The sequence below is a fragment of the Pongo pygmaeus genome, chromosome 4 (assembly GCF_028885625.2).
Source record: "Pongo pygmaeus isolate AG05252 chromosome 4, NHGRI_mPonPyg2-v2.0_pri, whole genome shotgun sequence".
NCBI classification, from domain to species: domain Eukaryota; kingdom Metazoa; phylum Chordata; class Mammalia; order Primates; family Hominidae; genus Pongo; species Pongo pygmaeus.
The window spans coordinates 105,123,895-105,142,506 of NC_072377.2; the positions used below are offsets into that span (position 1 = coordinate 105,123,895).

Below are 18,612 nucleotides of genomic sequence, written 5' to 3' on the forward strand. Positions count from 1 at the left end.
TTGTCAAAGATCAGATAGTTGTAGATATGTGGCATTATTTCTGAGGGCTCTCTTCTGTTCCATTGATCTATATCTCTGTTTTGGTACCAGTACCATGCTGTTTTGGTTACTGTAGCCTTGTAGTATAGTTTGAAGTCAGGTAGTGTGATGCCTCCAGCTTTGTTCTTTTGGCTTAGGATTGACTTGGCGATGCGGGATCTTTTTTGGTTCCATAAAGAGTTTTTTCCAATTCTGTGAAGAAAGTCATTGGTAGCTTGATGAGGATGGCATTGAATCTGTAAATTACCTTGGGCAGTATGGCCATTTTCACGATATTGATTCTTCCTACCTAGGAGCATGGAATGTTCTTCCATTTGTTTGTATCTTCTTTTATTTCCTTGAGCAGTGGTTTGTAGTTCTCCTTGAAGAGGTCCTTCACGTCCCTTGTAAGTTGGATTCCTAGGTATTTTATTCTCTTTGAAGCAATTGTGAATGGGAGTTCACTCATGATTTGGCTCTCTGTTTGTCTGTTGTTGGTGTATAAGAATGCTTGTGATTTTTGTACATTGATTTTGTATCCTGAGACTTTGCTGAAGTTGCTTATCAGCTTAAGGAGATTTTGGGCTGAGACGATGGGGTTTTCTAGATATACAATCATGTCGTCTGCAAACAGGGACAATTTGACTTCCTCTTTTCCTAATTGAATACCCTTTATTTCCTTCTCCTGCCTAATTGCCCTGGCCAGAACTTGCAACACTATGTTGAATAGGAGTGGTGAGAGAGGGCATCCCTGTCTTGTGCCAGTTTTCAAAGGGAATGCTTCCAGTGTTTACCCATTCAGTATGATATTGGCTGTGGGTTTGTCATAGATAGCTCTTATTATTTTGAGATACATCCCATCAATACCTAATTTATTGAGAGTTTTTAGCATGAAGGCTTGTTGAATTTTGTCAAAGGCCTTTTCTGCATCTATTGAGATAATCATGTGGTTTTTGTCGTTGGTTCTGTTTATATGCTGGATGACATTTATTGATTTGTGTATATTGAACCAGCCTTGCATCCCAGGGATGAAGCCCACTTGATCATGGTGGATAAGCTTTTTGATGTGCTGCTGGATTCGGTTTGCCAGTATTTTATTGAGGATTTTTGCATCAATGTTCCTCAAGGATATTGGTCTAAAATTCTCTTTTTTGGTTGTGTCTCTGCTTGGCTTTGGTATCAGGATGATGCTGGCCTCATAAAATGAGTTAGCGAGGATTCCCTCTTTTTCTATTGATTGGAATAGTTTCAGAAGAAATGGTACCAGTTCCTCCTTGTACCTCTGGTAGAATTCGGCTGTGAATCCATCTGGTCCTGGACTCTTTTTGGTTGGTAAGCTATCGATTATTGCCACAATTTCAGCTCCTGTTATTGGTCTATTAGAACAACTTTTTAAGGTTGTATAGTATTCCACAGTGTGTACGTACCACATTTTCTTTATCCAATAATCTGCTAATAGACACTTTGATTGATTTCATGACTTAGCTATCATGAATAGTGCTGCCATAAACATGCTAGTGCAGTCGCAGTTTTGATGTAATGATTTATTTTCCTTTGGGTAGATGTCTAGTAGTGGATTTACAAGGCTAAATGGTAGTTCTGTTTTTTAGGTTCTTTGAGAAATGTATATACTGTTTTCCATAGAGGTTGTACTAATTTACATTCCTACCAATAGTATATAAACATTACCTTTTCTTTCTATCCTTGCTAACATATGTTGTTTTTTGGCTCTTTAATAAGCCTTTCTGAGTGGTGTGAGATGATATCACACTGTGGTTTTAATTTACATTTTTCTGATGACTAATGATTTTGAACATTTTTTCATGTTTGTTGGCTGCTTGGCTATTTGTATGTCTTCTTTTGAGAATTGTCTATTCATGTTTTTTGCCCACTTTTTAATAGGGTTTTTTTTTTCTTATTTAGTTGTTTGAATTTGTTGTAGATCCTGGATATTAGCTCTTTTTCAGATGCATAACTTGCAAATGTCTTCTCCTTTTCTGTAGATTGTCTGTTGACTCTTGATGATTGATTTTGCTGTGCAAAAGCTTTTAAGTTTAATCCAGTCCCATTTGTCTAGATTGGTTTTTGCAGCATTCGCTCTTGAGGTCTTAGTCATAAATTCTTTCCATACTCAAATAAGATTAAGATCAACTTTTACTCTAAAACCTTCTGTAACACCTGTGATTCATAGTAAACTTTTCTATTTCCGACACTCCATTAGTGGTGGCGCAATCTCAGCTTACTGCAACTTCTGCCTCCTGGGTTCAAGTGATTCTCCTGCCTCAGCCTCCCTAGCAGCTGGGACTGCAGGCGTGCACCACCATGCCTGGCTAATTTTTGTATTTTTAGTAGAGATGGGGTTTTGCCATTTTGGCCATTCTGGTCTTGAACGCTAGACCTCAAGTGATCCGCCCACCTCGGCCTCCCAAAGTGCTGGGATTACAGGCATTAGCCACCATGCCTGGCCTTTCATAGTCTGATATCTGCTAGAACAGTAATCTCTTTCTTTGATATTAAACTTTTATTGACAGTAACTACACTTACGATGATTTAACAGAACAAATTTCAGATTCTTTATAGTTCATACATAGTCCAGAAATTTTAATAAGAAGTTAATGTTTTGTTCTGGCAAGTAGTGAGAGAAGTAAGAATTATTTAAAAAGAAATAAAGAAATCAATATATGAATAACAAAAAAATGGTTATGTCTTACTTTATCTGGTGATGTGTGGAGATTTAGATAAGAGTATGAGAAATTTTAATGACAAATGTTTTAAAGTAATTCATCAAAATATTTATGAGTTGAGTACCCTGAAGTCATTATGTTATGCTTCTGGAAATCGCATGGAATCTTGTACTCCACTTCAACATATTCCTTATGCATTAGAATAAATACATTTCTTATTACAATCTGGAGGAAGTGAATGCAAATGTACAGAACTTTTTTGATACAGGTTTCCCATAAGCTTTCATTTCAAAAAGTTAGTACATTTCAATCAAATGTAAAATAAAATCTTAGAAAAAAATGAGACACCTTTAAAGAAAATGTCTTCTTATGTAATTCTGTGTAACAGCTAAGTATGGATTTGATTAACAAAGAGCATATTATGTTCAGTACTTGGGAAACACACATTTCCTTTTACTAATTTGTGGCAATTAACATAAATATTCAAAGGATGGAATATTTGTGTTACTATTTAAAAGCAAGAAGGTATTCTCATTCATTTTATCTGTCTGTGTGTAGAAGATAACAGGATAGTACTTGTTAATAATGTCAAATTATCCTTTTGAAAAATAGATCAAACAGCTATCTTTCATAACTTTTTGGCTGACATCTTTAAAAATATTGAATGCTATCCGGTGACTATAAGTGAGAACATATAGTAACTAGTCTCTTTAGCAAGAAGGTACTATACTGACATGGTTTGGCTCTGTGTCTCCACCCAAATCTCATCTCTAATTGCAATTCCCACCTGTTGAGGGAGGGACTTGGTGGGAGGTGATTGGATCATAGGGGCAGTTTCCCCCATGCTGTTCTTGTGATAGTGACTGAATTCTCAGGATACCTGATGGTTTTATGTTTGACAGTTCCTCCTTCACATATTCTCCCTCTTCTGCTGCCTTGTGAAAAAGACGCCTGCTTCCCCTTCTGCAAAGATTGTAAGTTACCTGAGGCCTCCCAGCCATGTGAAACCGTGAGTCAATGAAACCTCTTTCCTTTATAAATTACCCAGTCTTGGGCAGTTCTTTACAGTAACATGGGAACGGGCTAACACATATATCATCCCGAAAGCCAGCTTTGGTCAGCATATAACCGTACATTGTTTTTAGGAGAAGCCATTTTTAAATTTCTTAGTTAATTTTACATTTTTCAGTAAATTGACATTTACATAGTTAAGGTCTTTGATTCATTTCCCTTTATGTGGAAATGTATTTATTCCATAAAAATAAAAGTATTTAATGCATACAATTTATCCACTTTTATAATTCAGATTATTTCATTTTTGATGTATGTAAAATTCAATTATAATACAAACAAATTACAAGACCACAAATCCTTGGTCTACCAAGGGCTGCTTAAATCTACCAATAGTTATATTTAATTTGCTCTGGGGATTGCTAGACTGCAGGAAATTAGATATCCATCTGTACCTCAGAATCTGTAAGTAACAGGATTATATCATTATTGTGTATGGATGCAAATACTATAATTATTGTATGATAGTTTGTGTTTGGTCTATCAATTTATCTTGAAAGAGAGAAATTGAGTTTTAAAGATATATACAAGACAATCAAAAAATATCAAGAAGGAAACATATTTTCACTGGTTATGATACACACCAAATCTGCTTCTTCTTCCACCTTAAAATTGACAGCAGATTTTTTTCTACTCTTTTTGCTTTTGCGTAACTGTATGTTTTCCATTCTCAATTCTTGCTTACTCAACTATCTTATCTATACTATAAATTGATATCTGAAAATATTGTTACATTACACAACTGATTTAATACCTCTATCATCTTTTCTATCAATGCCTTCATCTTACACCTTCACAGATAGCTTATTTATTTTGTAAAAGAAAAAAATGAGAAAAGAAAGAAGAGACAGTCATAGTCACATTTATTGAATGTCTCTGTGTATGGATTATCAAGTCATAGAAAGTAAATGTCATTTTAATGGTGCCCGTTATTGAGCTAGAGAATAGCTATAACAATGCAAATCTGTCAAAATAAAATTTACTCTGGTAATAAAAGTTTCTGATAGCTAGACTACTATTTAATTCAGGTAGTGTGAAAGATTTATTGTACTTTTCAAATTCTTTATCTTACTCTGTAAGAATAAGTTACAAATGGGGTAAAAGAGATTTCTTAAATTTTGAGGAACCACAGAAGAGACTTACCCAAGTTCTTTTGATTCAGAATATGATTATTGTATCTATAATTAATACGTATAATCTTTGGTTGTGTTTCAATATGAAATAAGGCACATTATAATTATTTGAAACTAGTTGCTTCTGTAATTAAAACTATCCAAACGGAAAAGCTTCCCTTTTATTTGGGAGCGTCCCCAGAGACAGTTCATACTTCTACAGGTCAGCTGCAGTCATTACATTATGCTAACTTTGACAATGCATTTTCTTTCTTACTACAGCTATTTCTTTGGCTCTGGGTTCTTTTAGAGCTAATATGAAAATTTGACAGGTGTAGGTTTTGAAGAAGTAGTTAAATATGAAATCTTCTGCAATCCAGCAAAACCTCTCCACAAAAATGTAGCAAATAGTAAAACAGTTTTATTGTTAAATTAGCATTAAATCAGACTGTGGTGCATATCACAGGCCACTTACTAGAGATTACAAAGAGAAAAATAAATCTTGTCCTTTTATATAATTAGGCAGATACAATCTATTATATATGTGTTAAGTATCTTTATCCAGAGAAAAAGTAAAACTTCTTGTATCTTTGTGACAAGTATCAGGTTATGACTCTGAGCCAGGCATCTAAGCTAAGCTAAAGTGACAGAAGACAGGGTGTCTATCACCTTGATGTTCATATTTAAAGAGACGACTCCAAGTCCCCCAAGTAAGACATTTCTGGGATGCAAAACTAGCAACAGTCTTATTTAGCTCTTAAAAAGATTTGCACAGATTTTAAGGTGACAGAGGAAAGATTCAGAATATCAAGTTATCTCAAGTAAATACGAAAAGGAATGGAGTGTTCTCTTTCTCTTTTAGCACCAGAAAAATATAAAATGTATTATTATTCATAGTAGAATTTTAGACTTCTATTTTCTCTCACATGGTCCTCTCACTATTCTGTGTTATACAGTATCAGTGGGAACGAATTTCCTCAGAATATTCATAAAATCATTTCAGTCAGTTTATGCCCTCAATTCCTTAAATTTAGAGAGTCAAATTAAGGTCACAACGTATACATTAAAGACATACCTTTCTGTGTCCTTCTTCCCCTCTTCCCTGCACCACATCCTCAACCAGGCCCTGAACATCAATGGGGTCAGGCTCTGTTGGTGGCCTTATCAAACATTCTGATTTATCAAAATTTTAAAACTAGAAACTGATGTTTCTTTTACTGTATTAATCCACTGTATTACAGACTTTGGAAATATTTGTGCCTAGTTTTCTAAAGCAACCTTTATGAGCAGTTTCATGGATCTAGCTGTCAAAATTTTTCAGTCTATGCGTGCACATGCTGTGAATAGGTGGCACTTAATGAAAGTGTTGAAATCACAAACAGCAACGAATTCACTGATCTTATGCTTTTTCCAATGCCTTGCTTGAGTCTGAAATAATTTTATAGCTATTTTTCCACTTCAGGACTTTGACAAAACAAAATAAATCCTTCAAAAATATTCTAGCAACAGAGTAAAAAATGGTAGTGTGATTTCATTTTTCATATCAGTATCACATGTATATGAAGAAGATAAATTTCAAGTTCTAAGAAAAGAAAAAATTGATCTGTAACCGAGTTAAACAAGTATGAAAATTCATGTTGAAATTTAAACTATGTATAATACAAATCAAAAATAATGATTGTGTATATTTTTCTAACATGAGTCGATATAAATATGATTTAATTATAATCAGAAGCACTATGGTTATAGGATGAAAAAAATGACATCATTTTTATCGATATTGATAAAATAATAGTTGTTGCTTTTCAATTTGGGCAGTATTCCTTTCAGTTGAATGTTGGTAATTCTGAGTAGACCCAAGACATAGAGAGGGAGTGGTTCCTCTTGCTGGCTTTCTTCTATGTAAGAGTTATATTGTGAAGCAAATGAAGTAATAATAACTCTAGACTTTCTCCTTAGAAACGAAAAGCAGAGTACTGGAAGAATACACCTGTTTTGAAGTCTGATAAATACCCTAATCTATTCAAGATCCAGAACAAAGGGTAAGATGGCACTAAGAAAGCATGAACAAATACAAGAGAAATAAGACTGAACACACACACATACACACACACACACAGAGACATACACACGCAACTTTCTATGTAAATCAATATAAATGTTAACCTAAAAGTTCACCTTAAAATTTATGTTTAATTTGTTTTTGGTTTACATTGATATCTGTAACACTTTTCTCAAGAGCATAACTATGTTCTATTTTACCTAGCATTCATTTCATTAGATGTGAACAGTGATCCTTCAAAGAAAGGAACCCAAAACAAAAATAACGTATACAGCAATATAAAATTAAGGTTATTAAAAAAGAAATTTCTTTGAGAACAGTATAGGCAATATAATCTGTAGTGAAGACTAACAAAGTCACCATTTCCTTTCCTTTTGTGCATTCAGTTTTCTGGACCTTTTTTTTTTTTTTGTAGCTGTATGGTCAAATCTAGTTATATTAAAGCACAACTGTTGTCATTTAAATCCTTGTACGTCCTCAATCTTTTCTCCTCACTGGCTGTCTTTTAACCACGGCTTTCAAATACTTGTGTACCAACATGGTTCTGTGATCTGATTCTGTACCTCCTGTCAGCTTTCAGACTAGACAAAGAGTTACCATTTTGGCCACCCTAATTGCTGCTGATATTGCTCTTCATTGTTGAAAGTTTATCCTTTCTCTACCTTCTTCCACATCTAGGACTCATCTTTAGATATTTTTAACAATAGTTTAAGTAATAGAAAAAATGCATATGTAATTGTCACCTCAGTATATTGTCTATGACAACAAGAAAGGGACTTTGTAGTTGAAATTTATAAAAGAACTAGTTTTCCAGCAAGGTCACTAGGATAACTGTCCCTCAAACTTGAGAACAAGCTTTCTACATATGATACTTCTTGGTTTCTGCCTTTCAAGACCCCTGTTCAACATCAATGAGGCAAAGCAGAACATTTAAAAGAAAATTATGATTTTTGGATACAGGAACATAAGTTTGCCACTTAACTCTTCAGTGTGTTTACTGTCTCCAAACGAAAGTGAGAAACAGTCCCAAATTTAAGATGAAAGTATCTTAAATAAAAATGTATAGTAAGCCTAAGCATACTAATATTTGGAAGCGCATTCACTATACTTAGACATTTTATTTTACTTCTACTGGAGTTAATTAAAACAAAAATTGAAAGTAGTCCCTCTATATGAAAGGACAATACTCATAATTTTGGCTTTCTTGTACTCTTTCCAAGAACAGATGACATTATGAAAAACAAAGGAAGAAAGCCAAACTTCTTCACATCTCATGAAAAATCATAGAAAGATAAACATTTAGTAAAAAAAAAAAAAATTAGAGTGAGAGAAGAAACCAATGATCAATAAATCTGACACTGTCCGTTGCCTATGAGGGAAACAAGCCACAGAGTTGTTTTTGATCTAACTAGTGCAGCACCCAAACTTTATCTTAGTTCTCTTTACCTGAGCTTGGGGATTAGAATTGACACTTTAAAAGCCCTCAGAGTTACCAGGGAATTCCACAAATTAGTTGCATGTTAGAATCACCTGAGAAACTATTTTATTTTTATTTTTGAGACAGACTTTCCCTCTGTTGCCAAGGCTGTCATGCACCCAGTTCACTGCAGCCTCTGTCCCCTGGGCTCAAGTGATCCACCTCAGCCTCCTGAACAGGTGGGATTAAAGGTGTGCCTGCCACACCTGGCTAATTTTTGTATATTTTTTGTAGAGATGACATCTGACAATGTTTCCCAGACTGGCCTTGAACTCCTGAGCTCAAGCAATCGGCCACCTCAGTGTCTCAAAGTGCTGGGATTACAGGAATGAGCCACTGCACTTGGGCAGAACTTTCAAAATTATATATGGTTAGCCCACATCCAGAAATTATTCTTCTGAAATAAGACCTGTATATCCATAGATTTCAAAAGCTCTCTTTAAAATTCAGCCAGTGTTGAGATCCATCAGCAAAGGTATCTGAAGCCTTTTTATACCAAAGCTGTCATCAGTTTAGAATTAGTGATAGACTGGCTCAAGTTTGATGTGTATAATAATTTTTTACAATCTTTAATACACCACAAATTTGTGGGAAACCAGTAATTCACTTTGATTTACTAAATTTCATTTTTAAAAATTTTCAATTTCCAATAGCTACATGACTCATCTATTTATTTACATTAAACTGTTATATGCTGGGTGAAGTTCAAAATATTTACCCATTGATAAAGATATATGGTAAATGAGACAGGCAAGAGTAACCCACACAGACAGTGAAGCATGCTAAGTTCTTTCTCTCTGTTCATAAGCAACACTGCTTCTTTTCCTAATAGATTATAAAGATATATCAAAACAATTTGCCAATAAAGTGTATCTGAATGATAAAATGTTGGCATATGGTCACATTATATTAAGAACCTAAATTTGGTTGAGAAAATTGTTATGTCCTATTCTTGGAACGTTTGCAGACTGTTGAACAATAATATAGGGCAATATTTCTTTAAAATAGCTAACAACAGTAAATAAAGTTAAATAATATAGTATATTCATAATCAGCTCTCCAGGAAAAATAAATCTGTCTGTCAATTTACTTCAAGGGAATAGTTTTGTCATATTTCCACTCTAGCTAACCTTTTAAAGCTTACCATATCTGAAATAAATAATCTACAAATCTGAAACTAGGTATCTTCTTAGAGTCCCAAAGTATATAAATATGGATACGGATATCGATGTGATTTCTTTCCTGACCCAATCTCTTTTCCAAAATGTACAACATAGTGCCCTTATCTTTTAAAACTGGAAAAACTTATAATTTATTATTTTTTGTAATTGAGGAATATTTTCTAAGTAATAAAATCAACAGATCTTGTGCTTACTTTGGCGAAATTGCTGATTAAATAGACTTATGTATGTAACATGTAAAACAAAATAAAGACTCTGCATCTCCCCAGAATTTTCCAGTGTCCCTGTATGGGTATTCTTCTCATCCTGGTCCCTCCACTGCCAACAACATTCTAACTTCTATCACCAATAATACATTTTACCAATTTTTTTATGTTTAGCTTTTTTTTTTTTTTTTTTTTTTTGAGATGGAGTCTCGCTCTGTCACTCAGGCTGGAGTGCAGTGGCGCTATCTCGGCTCACTGGAACCTCCGCCTCAAGTGATTCTCCTGCCTCAGCCTCCTGAGTAGCTGGGATTACAGGCAACTGCCACCACGCCTGGCTAATTTTTGTGGGTTTTTTTTTTTTTTTTAGTAGAGACGGGGTTTCACCACGTTGGCCAGTCTGGTCTGGAACTCCTGATCTCAAGTGATCCACCCACCTCAGCCTCACAAAGGGCTGGGATTACAGGTGTAAGCCACCACGCCTGGCTTGTTTAACTTATTTTCTTTCAAATTATGTCTTGAGGTAGCAAGATTCAGTCATCAGCAGCTCATTATTTTACACTGCTGAATAGTATTTTGTTGTATGAACACACACATGTCATTTATTCATTCTCTTATAGATAGAAAATTTTTTGTTTTATTGGTTTTGCCTTTGTTAGCTTTTGGGAACAAAGCTGCTATAAGTATACCTGTACAAGTGTTTTATTTATTTATTTATTTATTTATTTATTTATTATTTTTTGGTGTGGAGATTAATTGCAGAATCACTGTGTAAATATATACTCAAAAGAAACTGCCAAAAAGACAGCTCCAAAGTATAATATCACCATTATATTTTCAACTGCAGTATATGAGGATTCCATTTGGTCACATTTGGTATTGTCAATCTTTTTTATTTTAGGCCTGTGCTTCATGTGATGACAGGGAAAATTCTGAGTTGTTCTAATATGCTACATACGTGACTCTTCTGCATGTCTGCCTCTTCATTCAGGCATTTTTATGAAGTTAGTTTTTTTTTCCCCTTCAGCTTTGTCTATTGTCATTAGAATGCAGTACAAATGTAATGTATTTATTAAAGCAATTATTAGTTAAAAATAAATATTTCTGGTAGGATACAATTAAATTTTTGTGCATACCTTTCTTTTTAAAAATTATTAAACTAAATGAGATGTATTTTGTAAATATTTCAGACTTTATGATGTGGAGGTATATTTTCTCCGTTAGCTGTCTACAGCTCTTATTTAGTTGCTGTCATAGTTATTTGAATCAAAGCATTGAAATGAGCACATATTTTCAGAGCTGAAATACATATTTTGAAAAATATTTTTGCTTTTACCACATAGGCCACTAACTAACCAATAACATGACTAAAGCAAATAACTGTCAAAACTAGTTCAGCCTCCTTAGAAGACACATGTTTGCACTTAGGACCCTTCAAAGTTGCCCTGAAAAAGACTTACCTTGTGTACTGATATTTCTTGTCTCTATCTTCTATCCCAAAACTGCAGTTTTTTTCTGATGTTTCTCTTGGTCCAGTGTCTTTTGGCTTTTCCCTATGGCTTCAGGATTTACTTACATATCTTCACTTTTACTCTGTTCTCACACTTGTCTTTTCACTCCTCCTAAAAATAAATCCTTGGTCACAGATTTTCCATTTTTGCTTAACAGAGAGGTAAAGTATAGAGGTTTATTTCTGATGGCTGAGTTCTGTTTGGTTACTCAATTCATAAATGGCAAAAAAGGTGACCTTGATTTTTCTTACTTTCAACATTATTCACCATCTAAAGGTTTTGCACTTATAATAATATATAATCCACTTGGAGCTTTTTTTTTTAATAATATGATAGCTTTTAAAATCCACTTTCTGTCCACATTTTTAGCCTTTTGATGCAGTAATATTTATTGAAAAAATAACGATTGCTCCAACGCACTACACCATGTTATCACCTAGATCATAAATCAAGTGACTCTAGAAGCGTGGATATGCTTTTGGACACTTCAATCTGTCATACTGTTGAATTTCTTTAGCCTTGTGTCAAGGCATCACTGCCTTACTTACCATTGCATTAAGTCTTCAGCTGTGATATTTGTCACCTAAATTTTTAATGCAGCTTTTTAATTCCCATAGGGCTAACTGGCAGGATTTTGACTCAGATTGCACAACATTTTTGCATCAATTTATATAGAAGAAGCACATTTACAATTTCGCCTATTTTGTAAACTTGGCACACTCCTCAATTTATTTAGAATTTCTTTAATGGTTTTCAGTATTGTTGTTATTAAGGAAGTAGTTATGCACATTTTGCATTACATTTAGTATGAATTATTGATACCTTTGATGCTATTATGAATGGTATTTTTAATTCACTTTTTTTTCTCTTTCTGGCATACAGAGATACCACAAAGATGTATAGGTTGTCCTTGTATTCAACAATGTTGAAAAGTTCATTATTTAATTCTCAGTTTATGTGTAGATTATTTTATGGTTTCAGCATATGCAGTAATTTTGCCAAGTTACAGCTTTTTTGCTGTTTTTAAATGTTGATATCTTGTCATGCATTTTTGAGGGGCATGGCTATGGTGTCTAGGAAAATTTTGACTAGAAGGCATGCTAATGACATCCTGTGTCATTACCGACTTCAGGAGTATAACTCAATATTTTAACTTTAAGAAATCTATTCAGAGTCTTACATATACTCTATCAGACTAATAGACTTCCATTTTAAGGGAGATCTTTTCGAAGACTCTAAGCATAAAAATATAATGAGATTTTATAAACATGTTTTCCAAATTTATTTTGGTAACCAAAATATTTCTCCCATTTTTAAATTAAATTGTGACTTCTGTTGTTCAAGCTTTGCATATTAAATTATCCTTATATTATTTGAATAAACCTAACTTGGTTGTTGTGTATTGTTCTTTTTTGAGATGTCATCAGGTGTGACTTGCTATATTTAGTTTGGGAGATTTTTCAACAAAGAGCTCTGGCATGCAAGGTCATAAAAGAAACTGACATTTATTTTTCTTTCCTACAATCTGTTTGTCATAATACATCAAAAGAATAAATTTTCAATAGAGATCCCACAAATAAACTCAAGCATATACAGTCAAGTGATTTTTTAACCAGGGCGTCAATAAGACACAACGGAGAAAGAATAGTCTCTTCAATAATTTGAATTGAGAAAAGCGGATATCCACATGCAAAAGAATGAAATTAGACCTCTATATGACATCATACCACAAACATCAACTCTAAGACCTGAAACCATAAAACTCCTAAAATAAAACATAGGAGAGAAGCATCTTGATATTGGCCTTAGCACTGGTTTATTTTTAGATATCACACTAAACTCTTAGGCAAAAACAAACAAGTGGGACTACATCAAACAAACTACTTCTGCACAGCGAAGGAAACAGTTAACAAAATTAAAAGGCAGCCCATGGAATAAGAGAAAATATTTGTGAACTGTATATCCAGAGACTAATATCCAAAATATATTAGGAAGTCACACAACTCTATAGCAAAAATAAATAAACTGATTAAAAAATAGTCAAAAGCCCGAAATAGACATTTCTTGAAGGAAGACATAAAAATGTTCAACTGGTGTATGAAAAGGCCTACATATGCCTTTTCATACACCAGTTGAACAATTTTATGTTTTCATTTGAGAAATATCATCATTCATCATAAGAGAAATGCAAATCAAATCCACAGTTAGATACCACCTCACACCTGTTAGGATGACTGCTATAAAAATGACAAGAGATAACAAATTTTGGCAAGGATGTGGGGCAAGGGTAACCCTTGTACACTGTTGGTGTGGATGTAAACTAGTATAGTCAGCGTGGAAAAGAGTATGGAGGTTTCTTAAAAAATCAAAAATGAAATTATCCTATGACTCACAATTCCCTCTTCTAAGTTTAACCAAAGGAAATTAAATCAGCAGCTCATAGAGATTTTTGTGCTCTCATGTTCATGGCAGCATTATTTATAATAGCCAAGATATAAAAGATGATCTTGTTATTTGCATCAACATGGATGAACCTGGAGGATGCTATGCTTAACGAAATAAACCAGCCCAGAGAGACAAATACTGCATAATTTCACGTATATGTAGAATTTTAAAAATTGAACTCATAGAAGCAGAGAGTAGATGATGTTTTCCACGGCCTGGAGGTGAAGAATGGGGGTACTGGGGAGATGTTGGTTAAAAAGTACAAGTTACTCTTTAAGAGTTAGATAGGAGGAATAAATTCTGGAAATCTATTGTACAGCATGCTGACTATGGTAAAAAATAATGTGTTGTATATTTGAAAATTGCTAAGAGAAATTTGAAGAAACTGTGAATTTCTCTTCACAAAAAAAGATAAGTATGAGAGGTTATAGTTATATTAATAAACTTGATTTATTAATTGTACAATGTATACATATGCAAAATGCCACATTATTAGCCATAATTATATATAACTTTTATTTGTCAATTAAAATAATAATATATTTAAATGGTAACTATGTGGGATGATATGTTAATTTGCTTGGCTACAGTAGTCTTTTTTTACATATATCAAAACATCATGTTATACACATTAAATATATATAACAAAAGAAAGTTTCACATCAGTTTATTAATTTTATATTATTTTCTCTTTATTCACTTAGTTATTGAATACTAAACTATTTTTGAATTTACAGAATTAGTACCACATGGCCATGGCATATTCTCTTGTTATAACTTGATTAATATCTTATTTACTATTGTTACTTTTATCTGCATGAAAGATGTTATTTATTTCCTGATAAAAATCCTTATTATAATATTTAATAATCTAAATTGGGAAGGTCACTTCTTTGTTTTTTTTGAGACGGAGTTTTGCTCTCGTTGCTCAGGCTGGAGTGCAATGGTGCAATCTCAGCTCACTGCAAACTCTGCCTCCCAGGTTCAAGCAATTCTCCCGCCTCAGCCTCCCAAGTAGCTGGGATTACAAGCATGCACCACCACGCCCAGCTAATTTTGTATTTTTAGTAGAGATGGGGTTTCTCCATGTTTGTCAGGATGGTGTCGAACTCCCGACCTCAGGTGATCCATCTGCCTCCGCCTCCCAAAGTGCTGAGATTACAGCTGTGAGCCACCTCACCTGGCAGGAAGGTCACTTTTTTTTTTTATATTCTCTAAGGAGTTTTTTGAAAATTGGTGTTATTTCTTAAATATTTTAATATTGTATATATATTTACCAGAGAGGGCATTTTGTTCTAAATACATCTTTAGATTTTTTTTCAAAATCACAGTCATAGTTTCTATATTACTTATCAGACTGTTCAAAGCATTCACGTCTTTTTACAATTTTGATGAATTACATTTTTCTTAGATTTTGGGATTGCTGCTTTTCTGTGGGAAGCACAATTTTCTATGTAGATTTGTTTTTTTCTTTCATTAATTTTGGCAGATTTGTTATATGATTTGTCTAGTTTATTTGCTTTGAGTTTGCTTTTTTCTGACTTTTTGTGTACATACTTATATGATTAATTTTTTAAGTCTCCCTCCTTTTCTAGGGTTTTCTTATGATGATACACATTTCACTGCAACTATTTAGCCAAATTGCAGAGTTTTGATAGGCCATTTTTACATTCAGTTGAAAATGATTTTTTATTATTTTCTATTTATATTTCTTATTTGTCCTGTATATTAGTCTGTTTTCGCGCTGCTATAAAGAACTGCCTGAGACTTGGTAATTTATAAAGGAAAGAGATTTAATTGACTTACAGTTCAGCATGGCTGGGGAGGCCTCAGGAAACACAATCATGGCAAAAAGCAAAGGGGAAGCAAAGAGCCTTCTTCACAAGGCAGCAGGAAGGAGAATGAACACAAGACGAACTATCAAACACTTATAAAACCATCAACTCTCATGATAACTCACTCACTATCATAAGAAAAGCATGGGGGAACCACCCCCATGATCCAACTACCTCCACCTGGTCTTTCCCTTGACATGTGGGGAATATAGGGATTATGGGGAATATAGGGATTATGGGGATTATAATTCAAAATGAGATTTTGGTAGGGACCCAAGGCCTAACCATATCACCCTGCCATTCATTTGGAAATATGTTATTGTCACGTGTGTCTGTGTCATGAAAATCCACCAACAGGCTTTGTGTGAGCAACAAGGCTGTTTATTCACTTGGGTGCAAGTGGGCTGAGTCCAAGAAAGGAGTCAGCAAAGGGAGATAGGGGTGGGGCAATTTTATAGGATTTGGGTAGGTAGTGGAAAATTACAGTTAAAGGGGGTTCTTCTCTTGCGGGCAGGGGCGGGGGTCACAAGGTGCTCAGTGGGGAGCTCGGGAGACTTATTGTCCAGGAGAAGGAATGTCACAAGTTTAATTGATCAGTCAGGGTGGGGCAGGAACAAATTACAATGGTGGAATGTCATCAGTTAAGGCAGGAACTGCCTATTTTCACTTCTTTTGTGGTTTTTCAGTTGCTTCAGGGGATATGATGGCTTAGCTTGGGCTCAGAGGCCTGACATTACTTAATTGCCATGGCCATCATTTGGCTGAGTGATGAGATGTGAGGCTCAAAATAAGTGAGGTATGTACCACAGAAAGGCAACAAAAAGAATGAGTAATTTCTTTGACATTTGTCTTGCCAGGGTCCTGGGCTGATTTTGAAGGTTGCTCAAAAAACAGCATACTCATATTAACTGAGGCCACTCATCAGTTTTAAGTAGCTAATAGAAGAATATGTAGAGAGTTTTACCCAAACTGCAAAAGACTTACATGTAATGATTTTCACAAAATAGACTGAAGTCACTCCTAATACCTTTACAATTAGCTAATTAGTTTCAATTTTTGAAAATCTGTATAATAAATATAACTGCCATACTTGTTTGTAGATGCTCAATTAACAAGAGCAACAGAAAGTTGTTCCATCGTCGGATTACTGAGTTTGAAATATTTGCTTCTAAAGAACCCACAAGCCTATGTTTAACATGGATAATCTTTTCCCTATATGACGATTCAAATAATTTCTAATTTGCTTTGCAATTTACTGGGTCATCCTATTAAACTTTCAGCTTTTATTTTTAAAAATTATGACTTTTTTAAATTAAAGTTTTGCTTTATATATCGGGGAAATATCTAGGCCTTTTAATAGTTACATGTTATTTGAAATTTATTTTATGTTAGGATAATCTAAATAATATATAAACACAGTTCCCTTTTTAACATTTTAAAATGATCTGAAAATGTCTATATTTAGGAGATCAAAACCAGAATGAATATTTATCCATTTTCATCATTACTTTTTAAATACATCAAAGTATTGAATGGCATATGAAAAACACTAAGCAGGATTCATCATTATCATCTTTCTGCTTTATGAATAACTTAGCAAGAGAATTATTCAAATTAAGTTTCATGAATTATTATCAAAAGACTAGTCTGTTTCTAACAATAGGTTAGTAAATTACAGAATAAACTACAAAGGCATTGCTTTTAAATTATTGGTATCATCTATGGTATATTTAGATGCAGGAATTGGTTCTTTTTTTTTTTTTTAATTGAGATGGAGTCTCGCTCTGTCACCAGGCTGGATTGCAATGGTGCGATCTCAGCTCACTGCAACCTCTGCCTACCGGGTTCAAGTGATTCTCCTGCCTCAGCCTCCTGAGTAGCTGGGACTACATTGTGCACCACTATGCCCAGCTAACTTTTTGTATTTTTAGTAGAGATGAGGTTTCACCATGTTGGCCAGGATGGTCTCTATCTCTTGACCTCATGATCTGCCTGCCTCGGCCTAGAAAGTGCTGGGATTACAGGAGTGAGCCACCACACTCGGCCTAGGACTTTATTCTATTAATATATTTTCTCAAAAATTTATGAAATCAAATGTAAGGATTGTGGTCATATTGCTTTCTGTTGCATTATAAATTATTTTTCCACCTAAATAATTTTCAAAACATGCACATATGGTAAACTAATGTTAATGAGTTATTAGTTGTCATCAGTTAGCAAAATAAAATACATTAAATGTGGTAAAATGTGGGTAATATAGAAAAAGATCTCTGAAAGAAGAACATAAATATCTGTGATTCTAAAAGCTCTAAATTATAGGATATTTGAAAAAGTACATTTTTAATGCAATTGTATTTATCAGTAAATATATGCTTTATACATGATATGTAGCCCCCTAAAATATTTAGACTTTTGTTATTGTCCTAAGTGGTTTAATAAATGTTAATCTAAAGTGTGTTTATTTGTTAAGCAAAACTTTTTAAATACATAGAGTAAATCCTGATATCAATCAGCCTTGTAGTATTCTGTGCTAGTTTCCTGCTAGTAGGCCAAATTGATGCTGCTTGGCTATTTATGCAATGTTTAATCTATATTAACTATATTCTCTTAAAGTTGCTTTAGTTCTCAAGCTTATACCTTAAAGGTTATATACTTGCTATTTTGAGCTGTCCAATATTTCACAAGTACTTATTATTGAAACATAGAACAGATGAAATGGATGATTACTCTGGTAGCCCAGTGTCCAAGAACTTCAACTTGCTTGCTGATACGTAGAAAACAGTGCACTAGAAATACTACACTGGAGGTGTCCCTGGACTTTCATTTCCTAATAAAAGAGCCTCAGAGCATTTAGTAAGTGCCACTTAGAGGTCAGTGTGTGACCAATCACCATCTCTAAAATTAGTTTACTTTTTCTTTATTTTTAGAAATTTCAATCATGTGTTTAAGCAGAGTTGTTAACATTGTCTTCTAATAGTGGATTAATGAAATAGGAACAAAGCATTATTTTGTT

At 33.9% G+C, this 18,612-nt stretch overlaps 1 long non-coding RNA gene across 1 annotated transcript in view; it reads right to left on the reverse strand.

Annotated features, from left to right (window-relative positions):
• Positions 1-18,612, reverse strand: part of LOC129036995 (uncharacterized) — a 91,680-nt gene that overhangs the window by 16,534 nt on the left and 56,534 nt on the right. Inside the window, exon 3 of the long non-coding RNA XR_008502712.2 lies at positions 11,269-11,430. This is a non-coding gene — a long non-coding RNA (uncharacterized LOC129036995). The remainder of the gene's footprint in view (positions 1-11,268; positions 11,431-18,612) is intronic.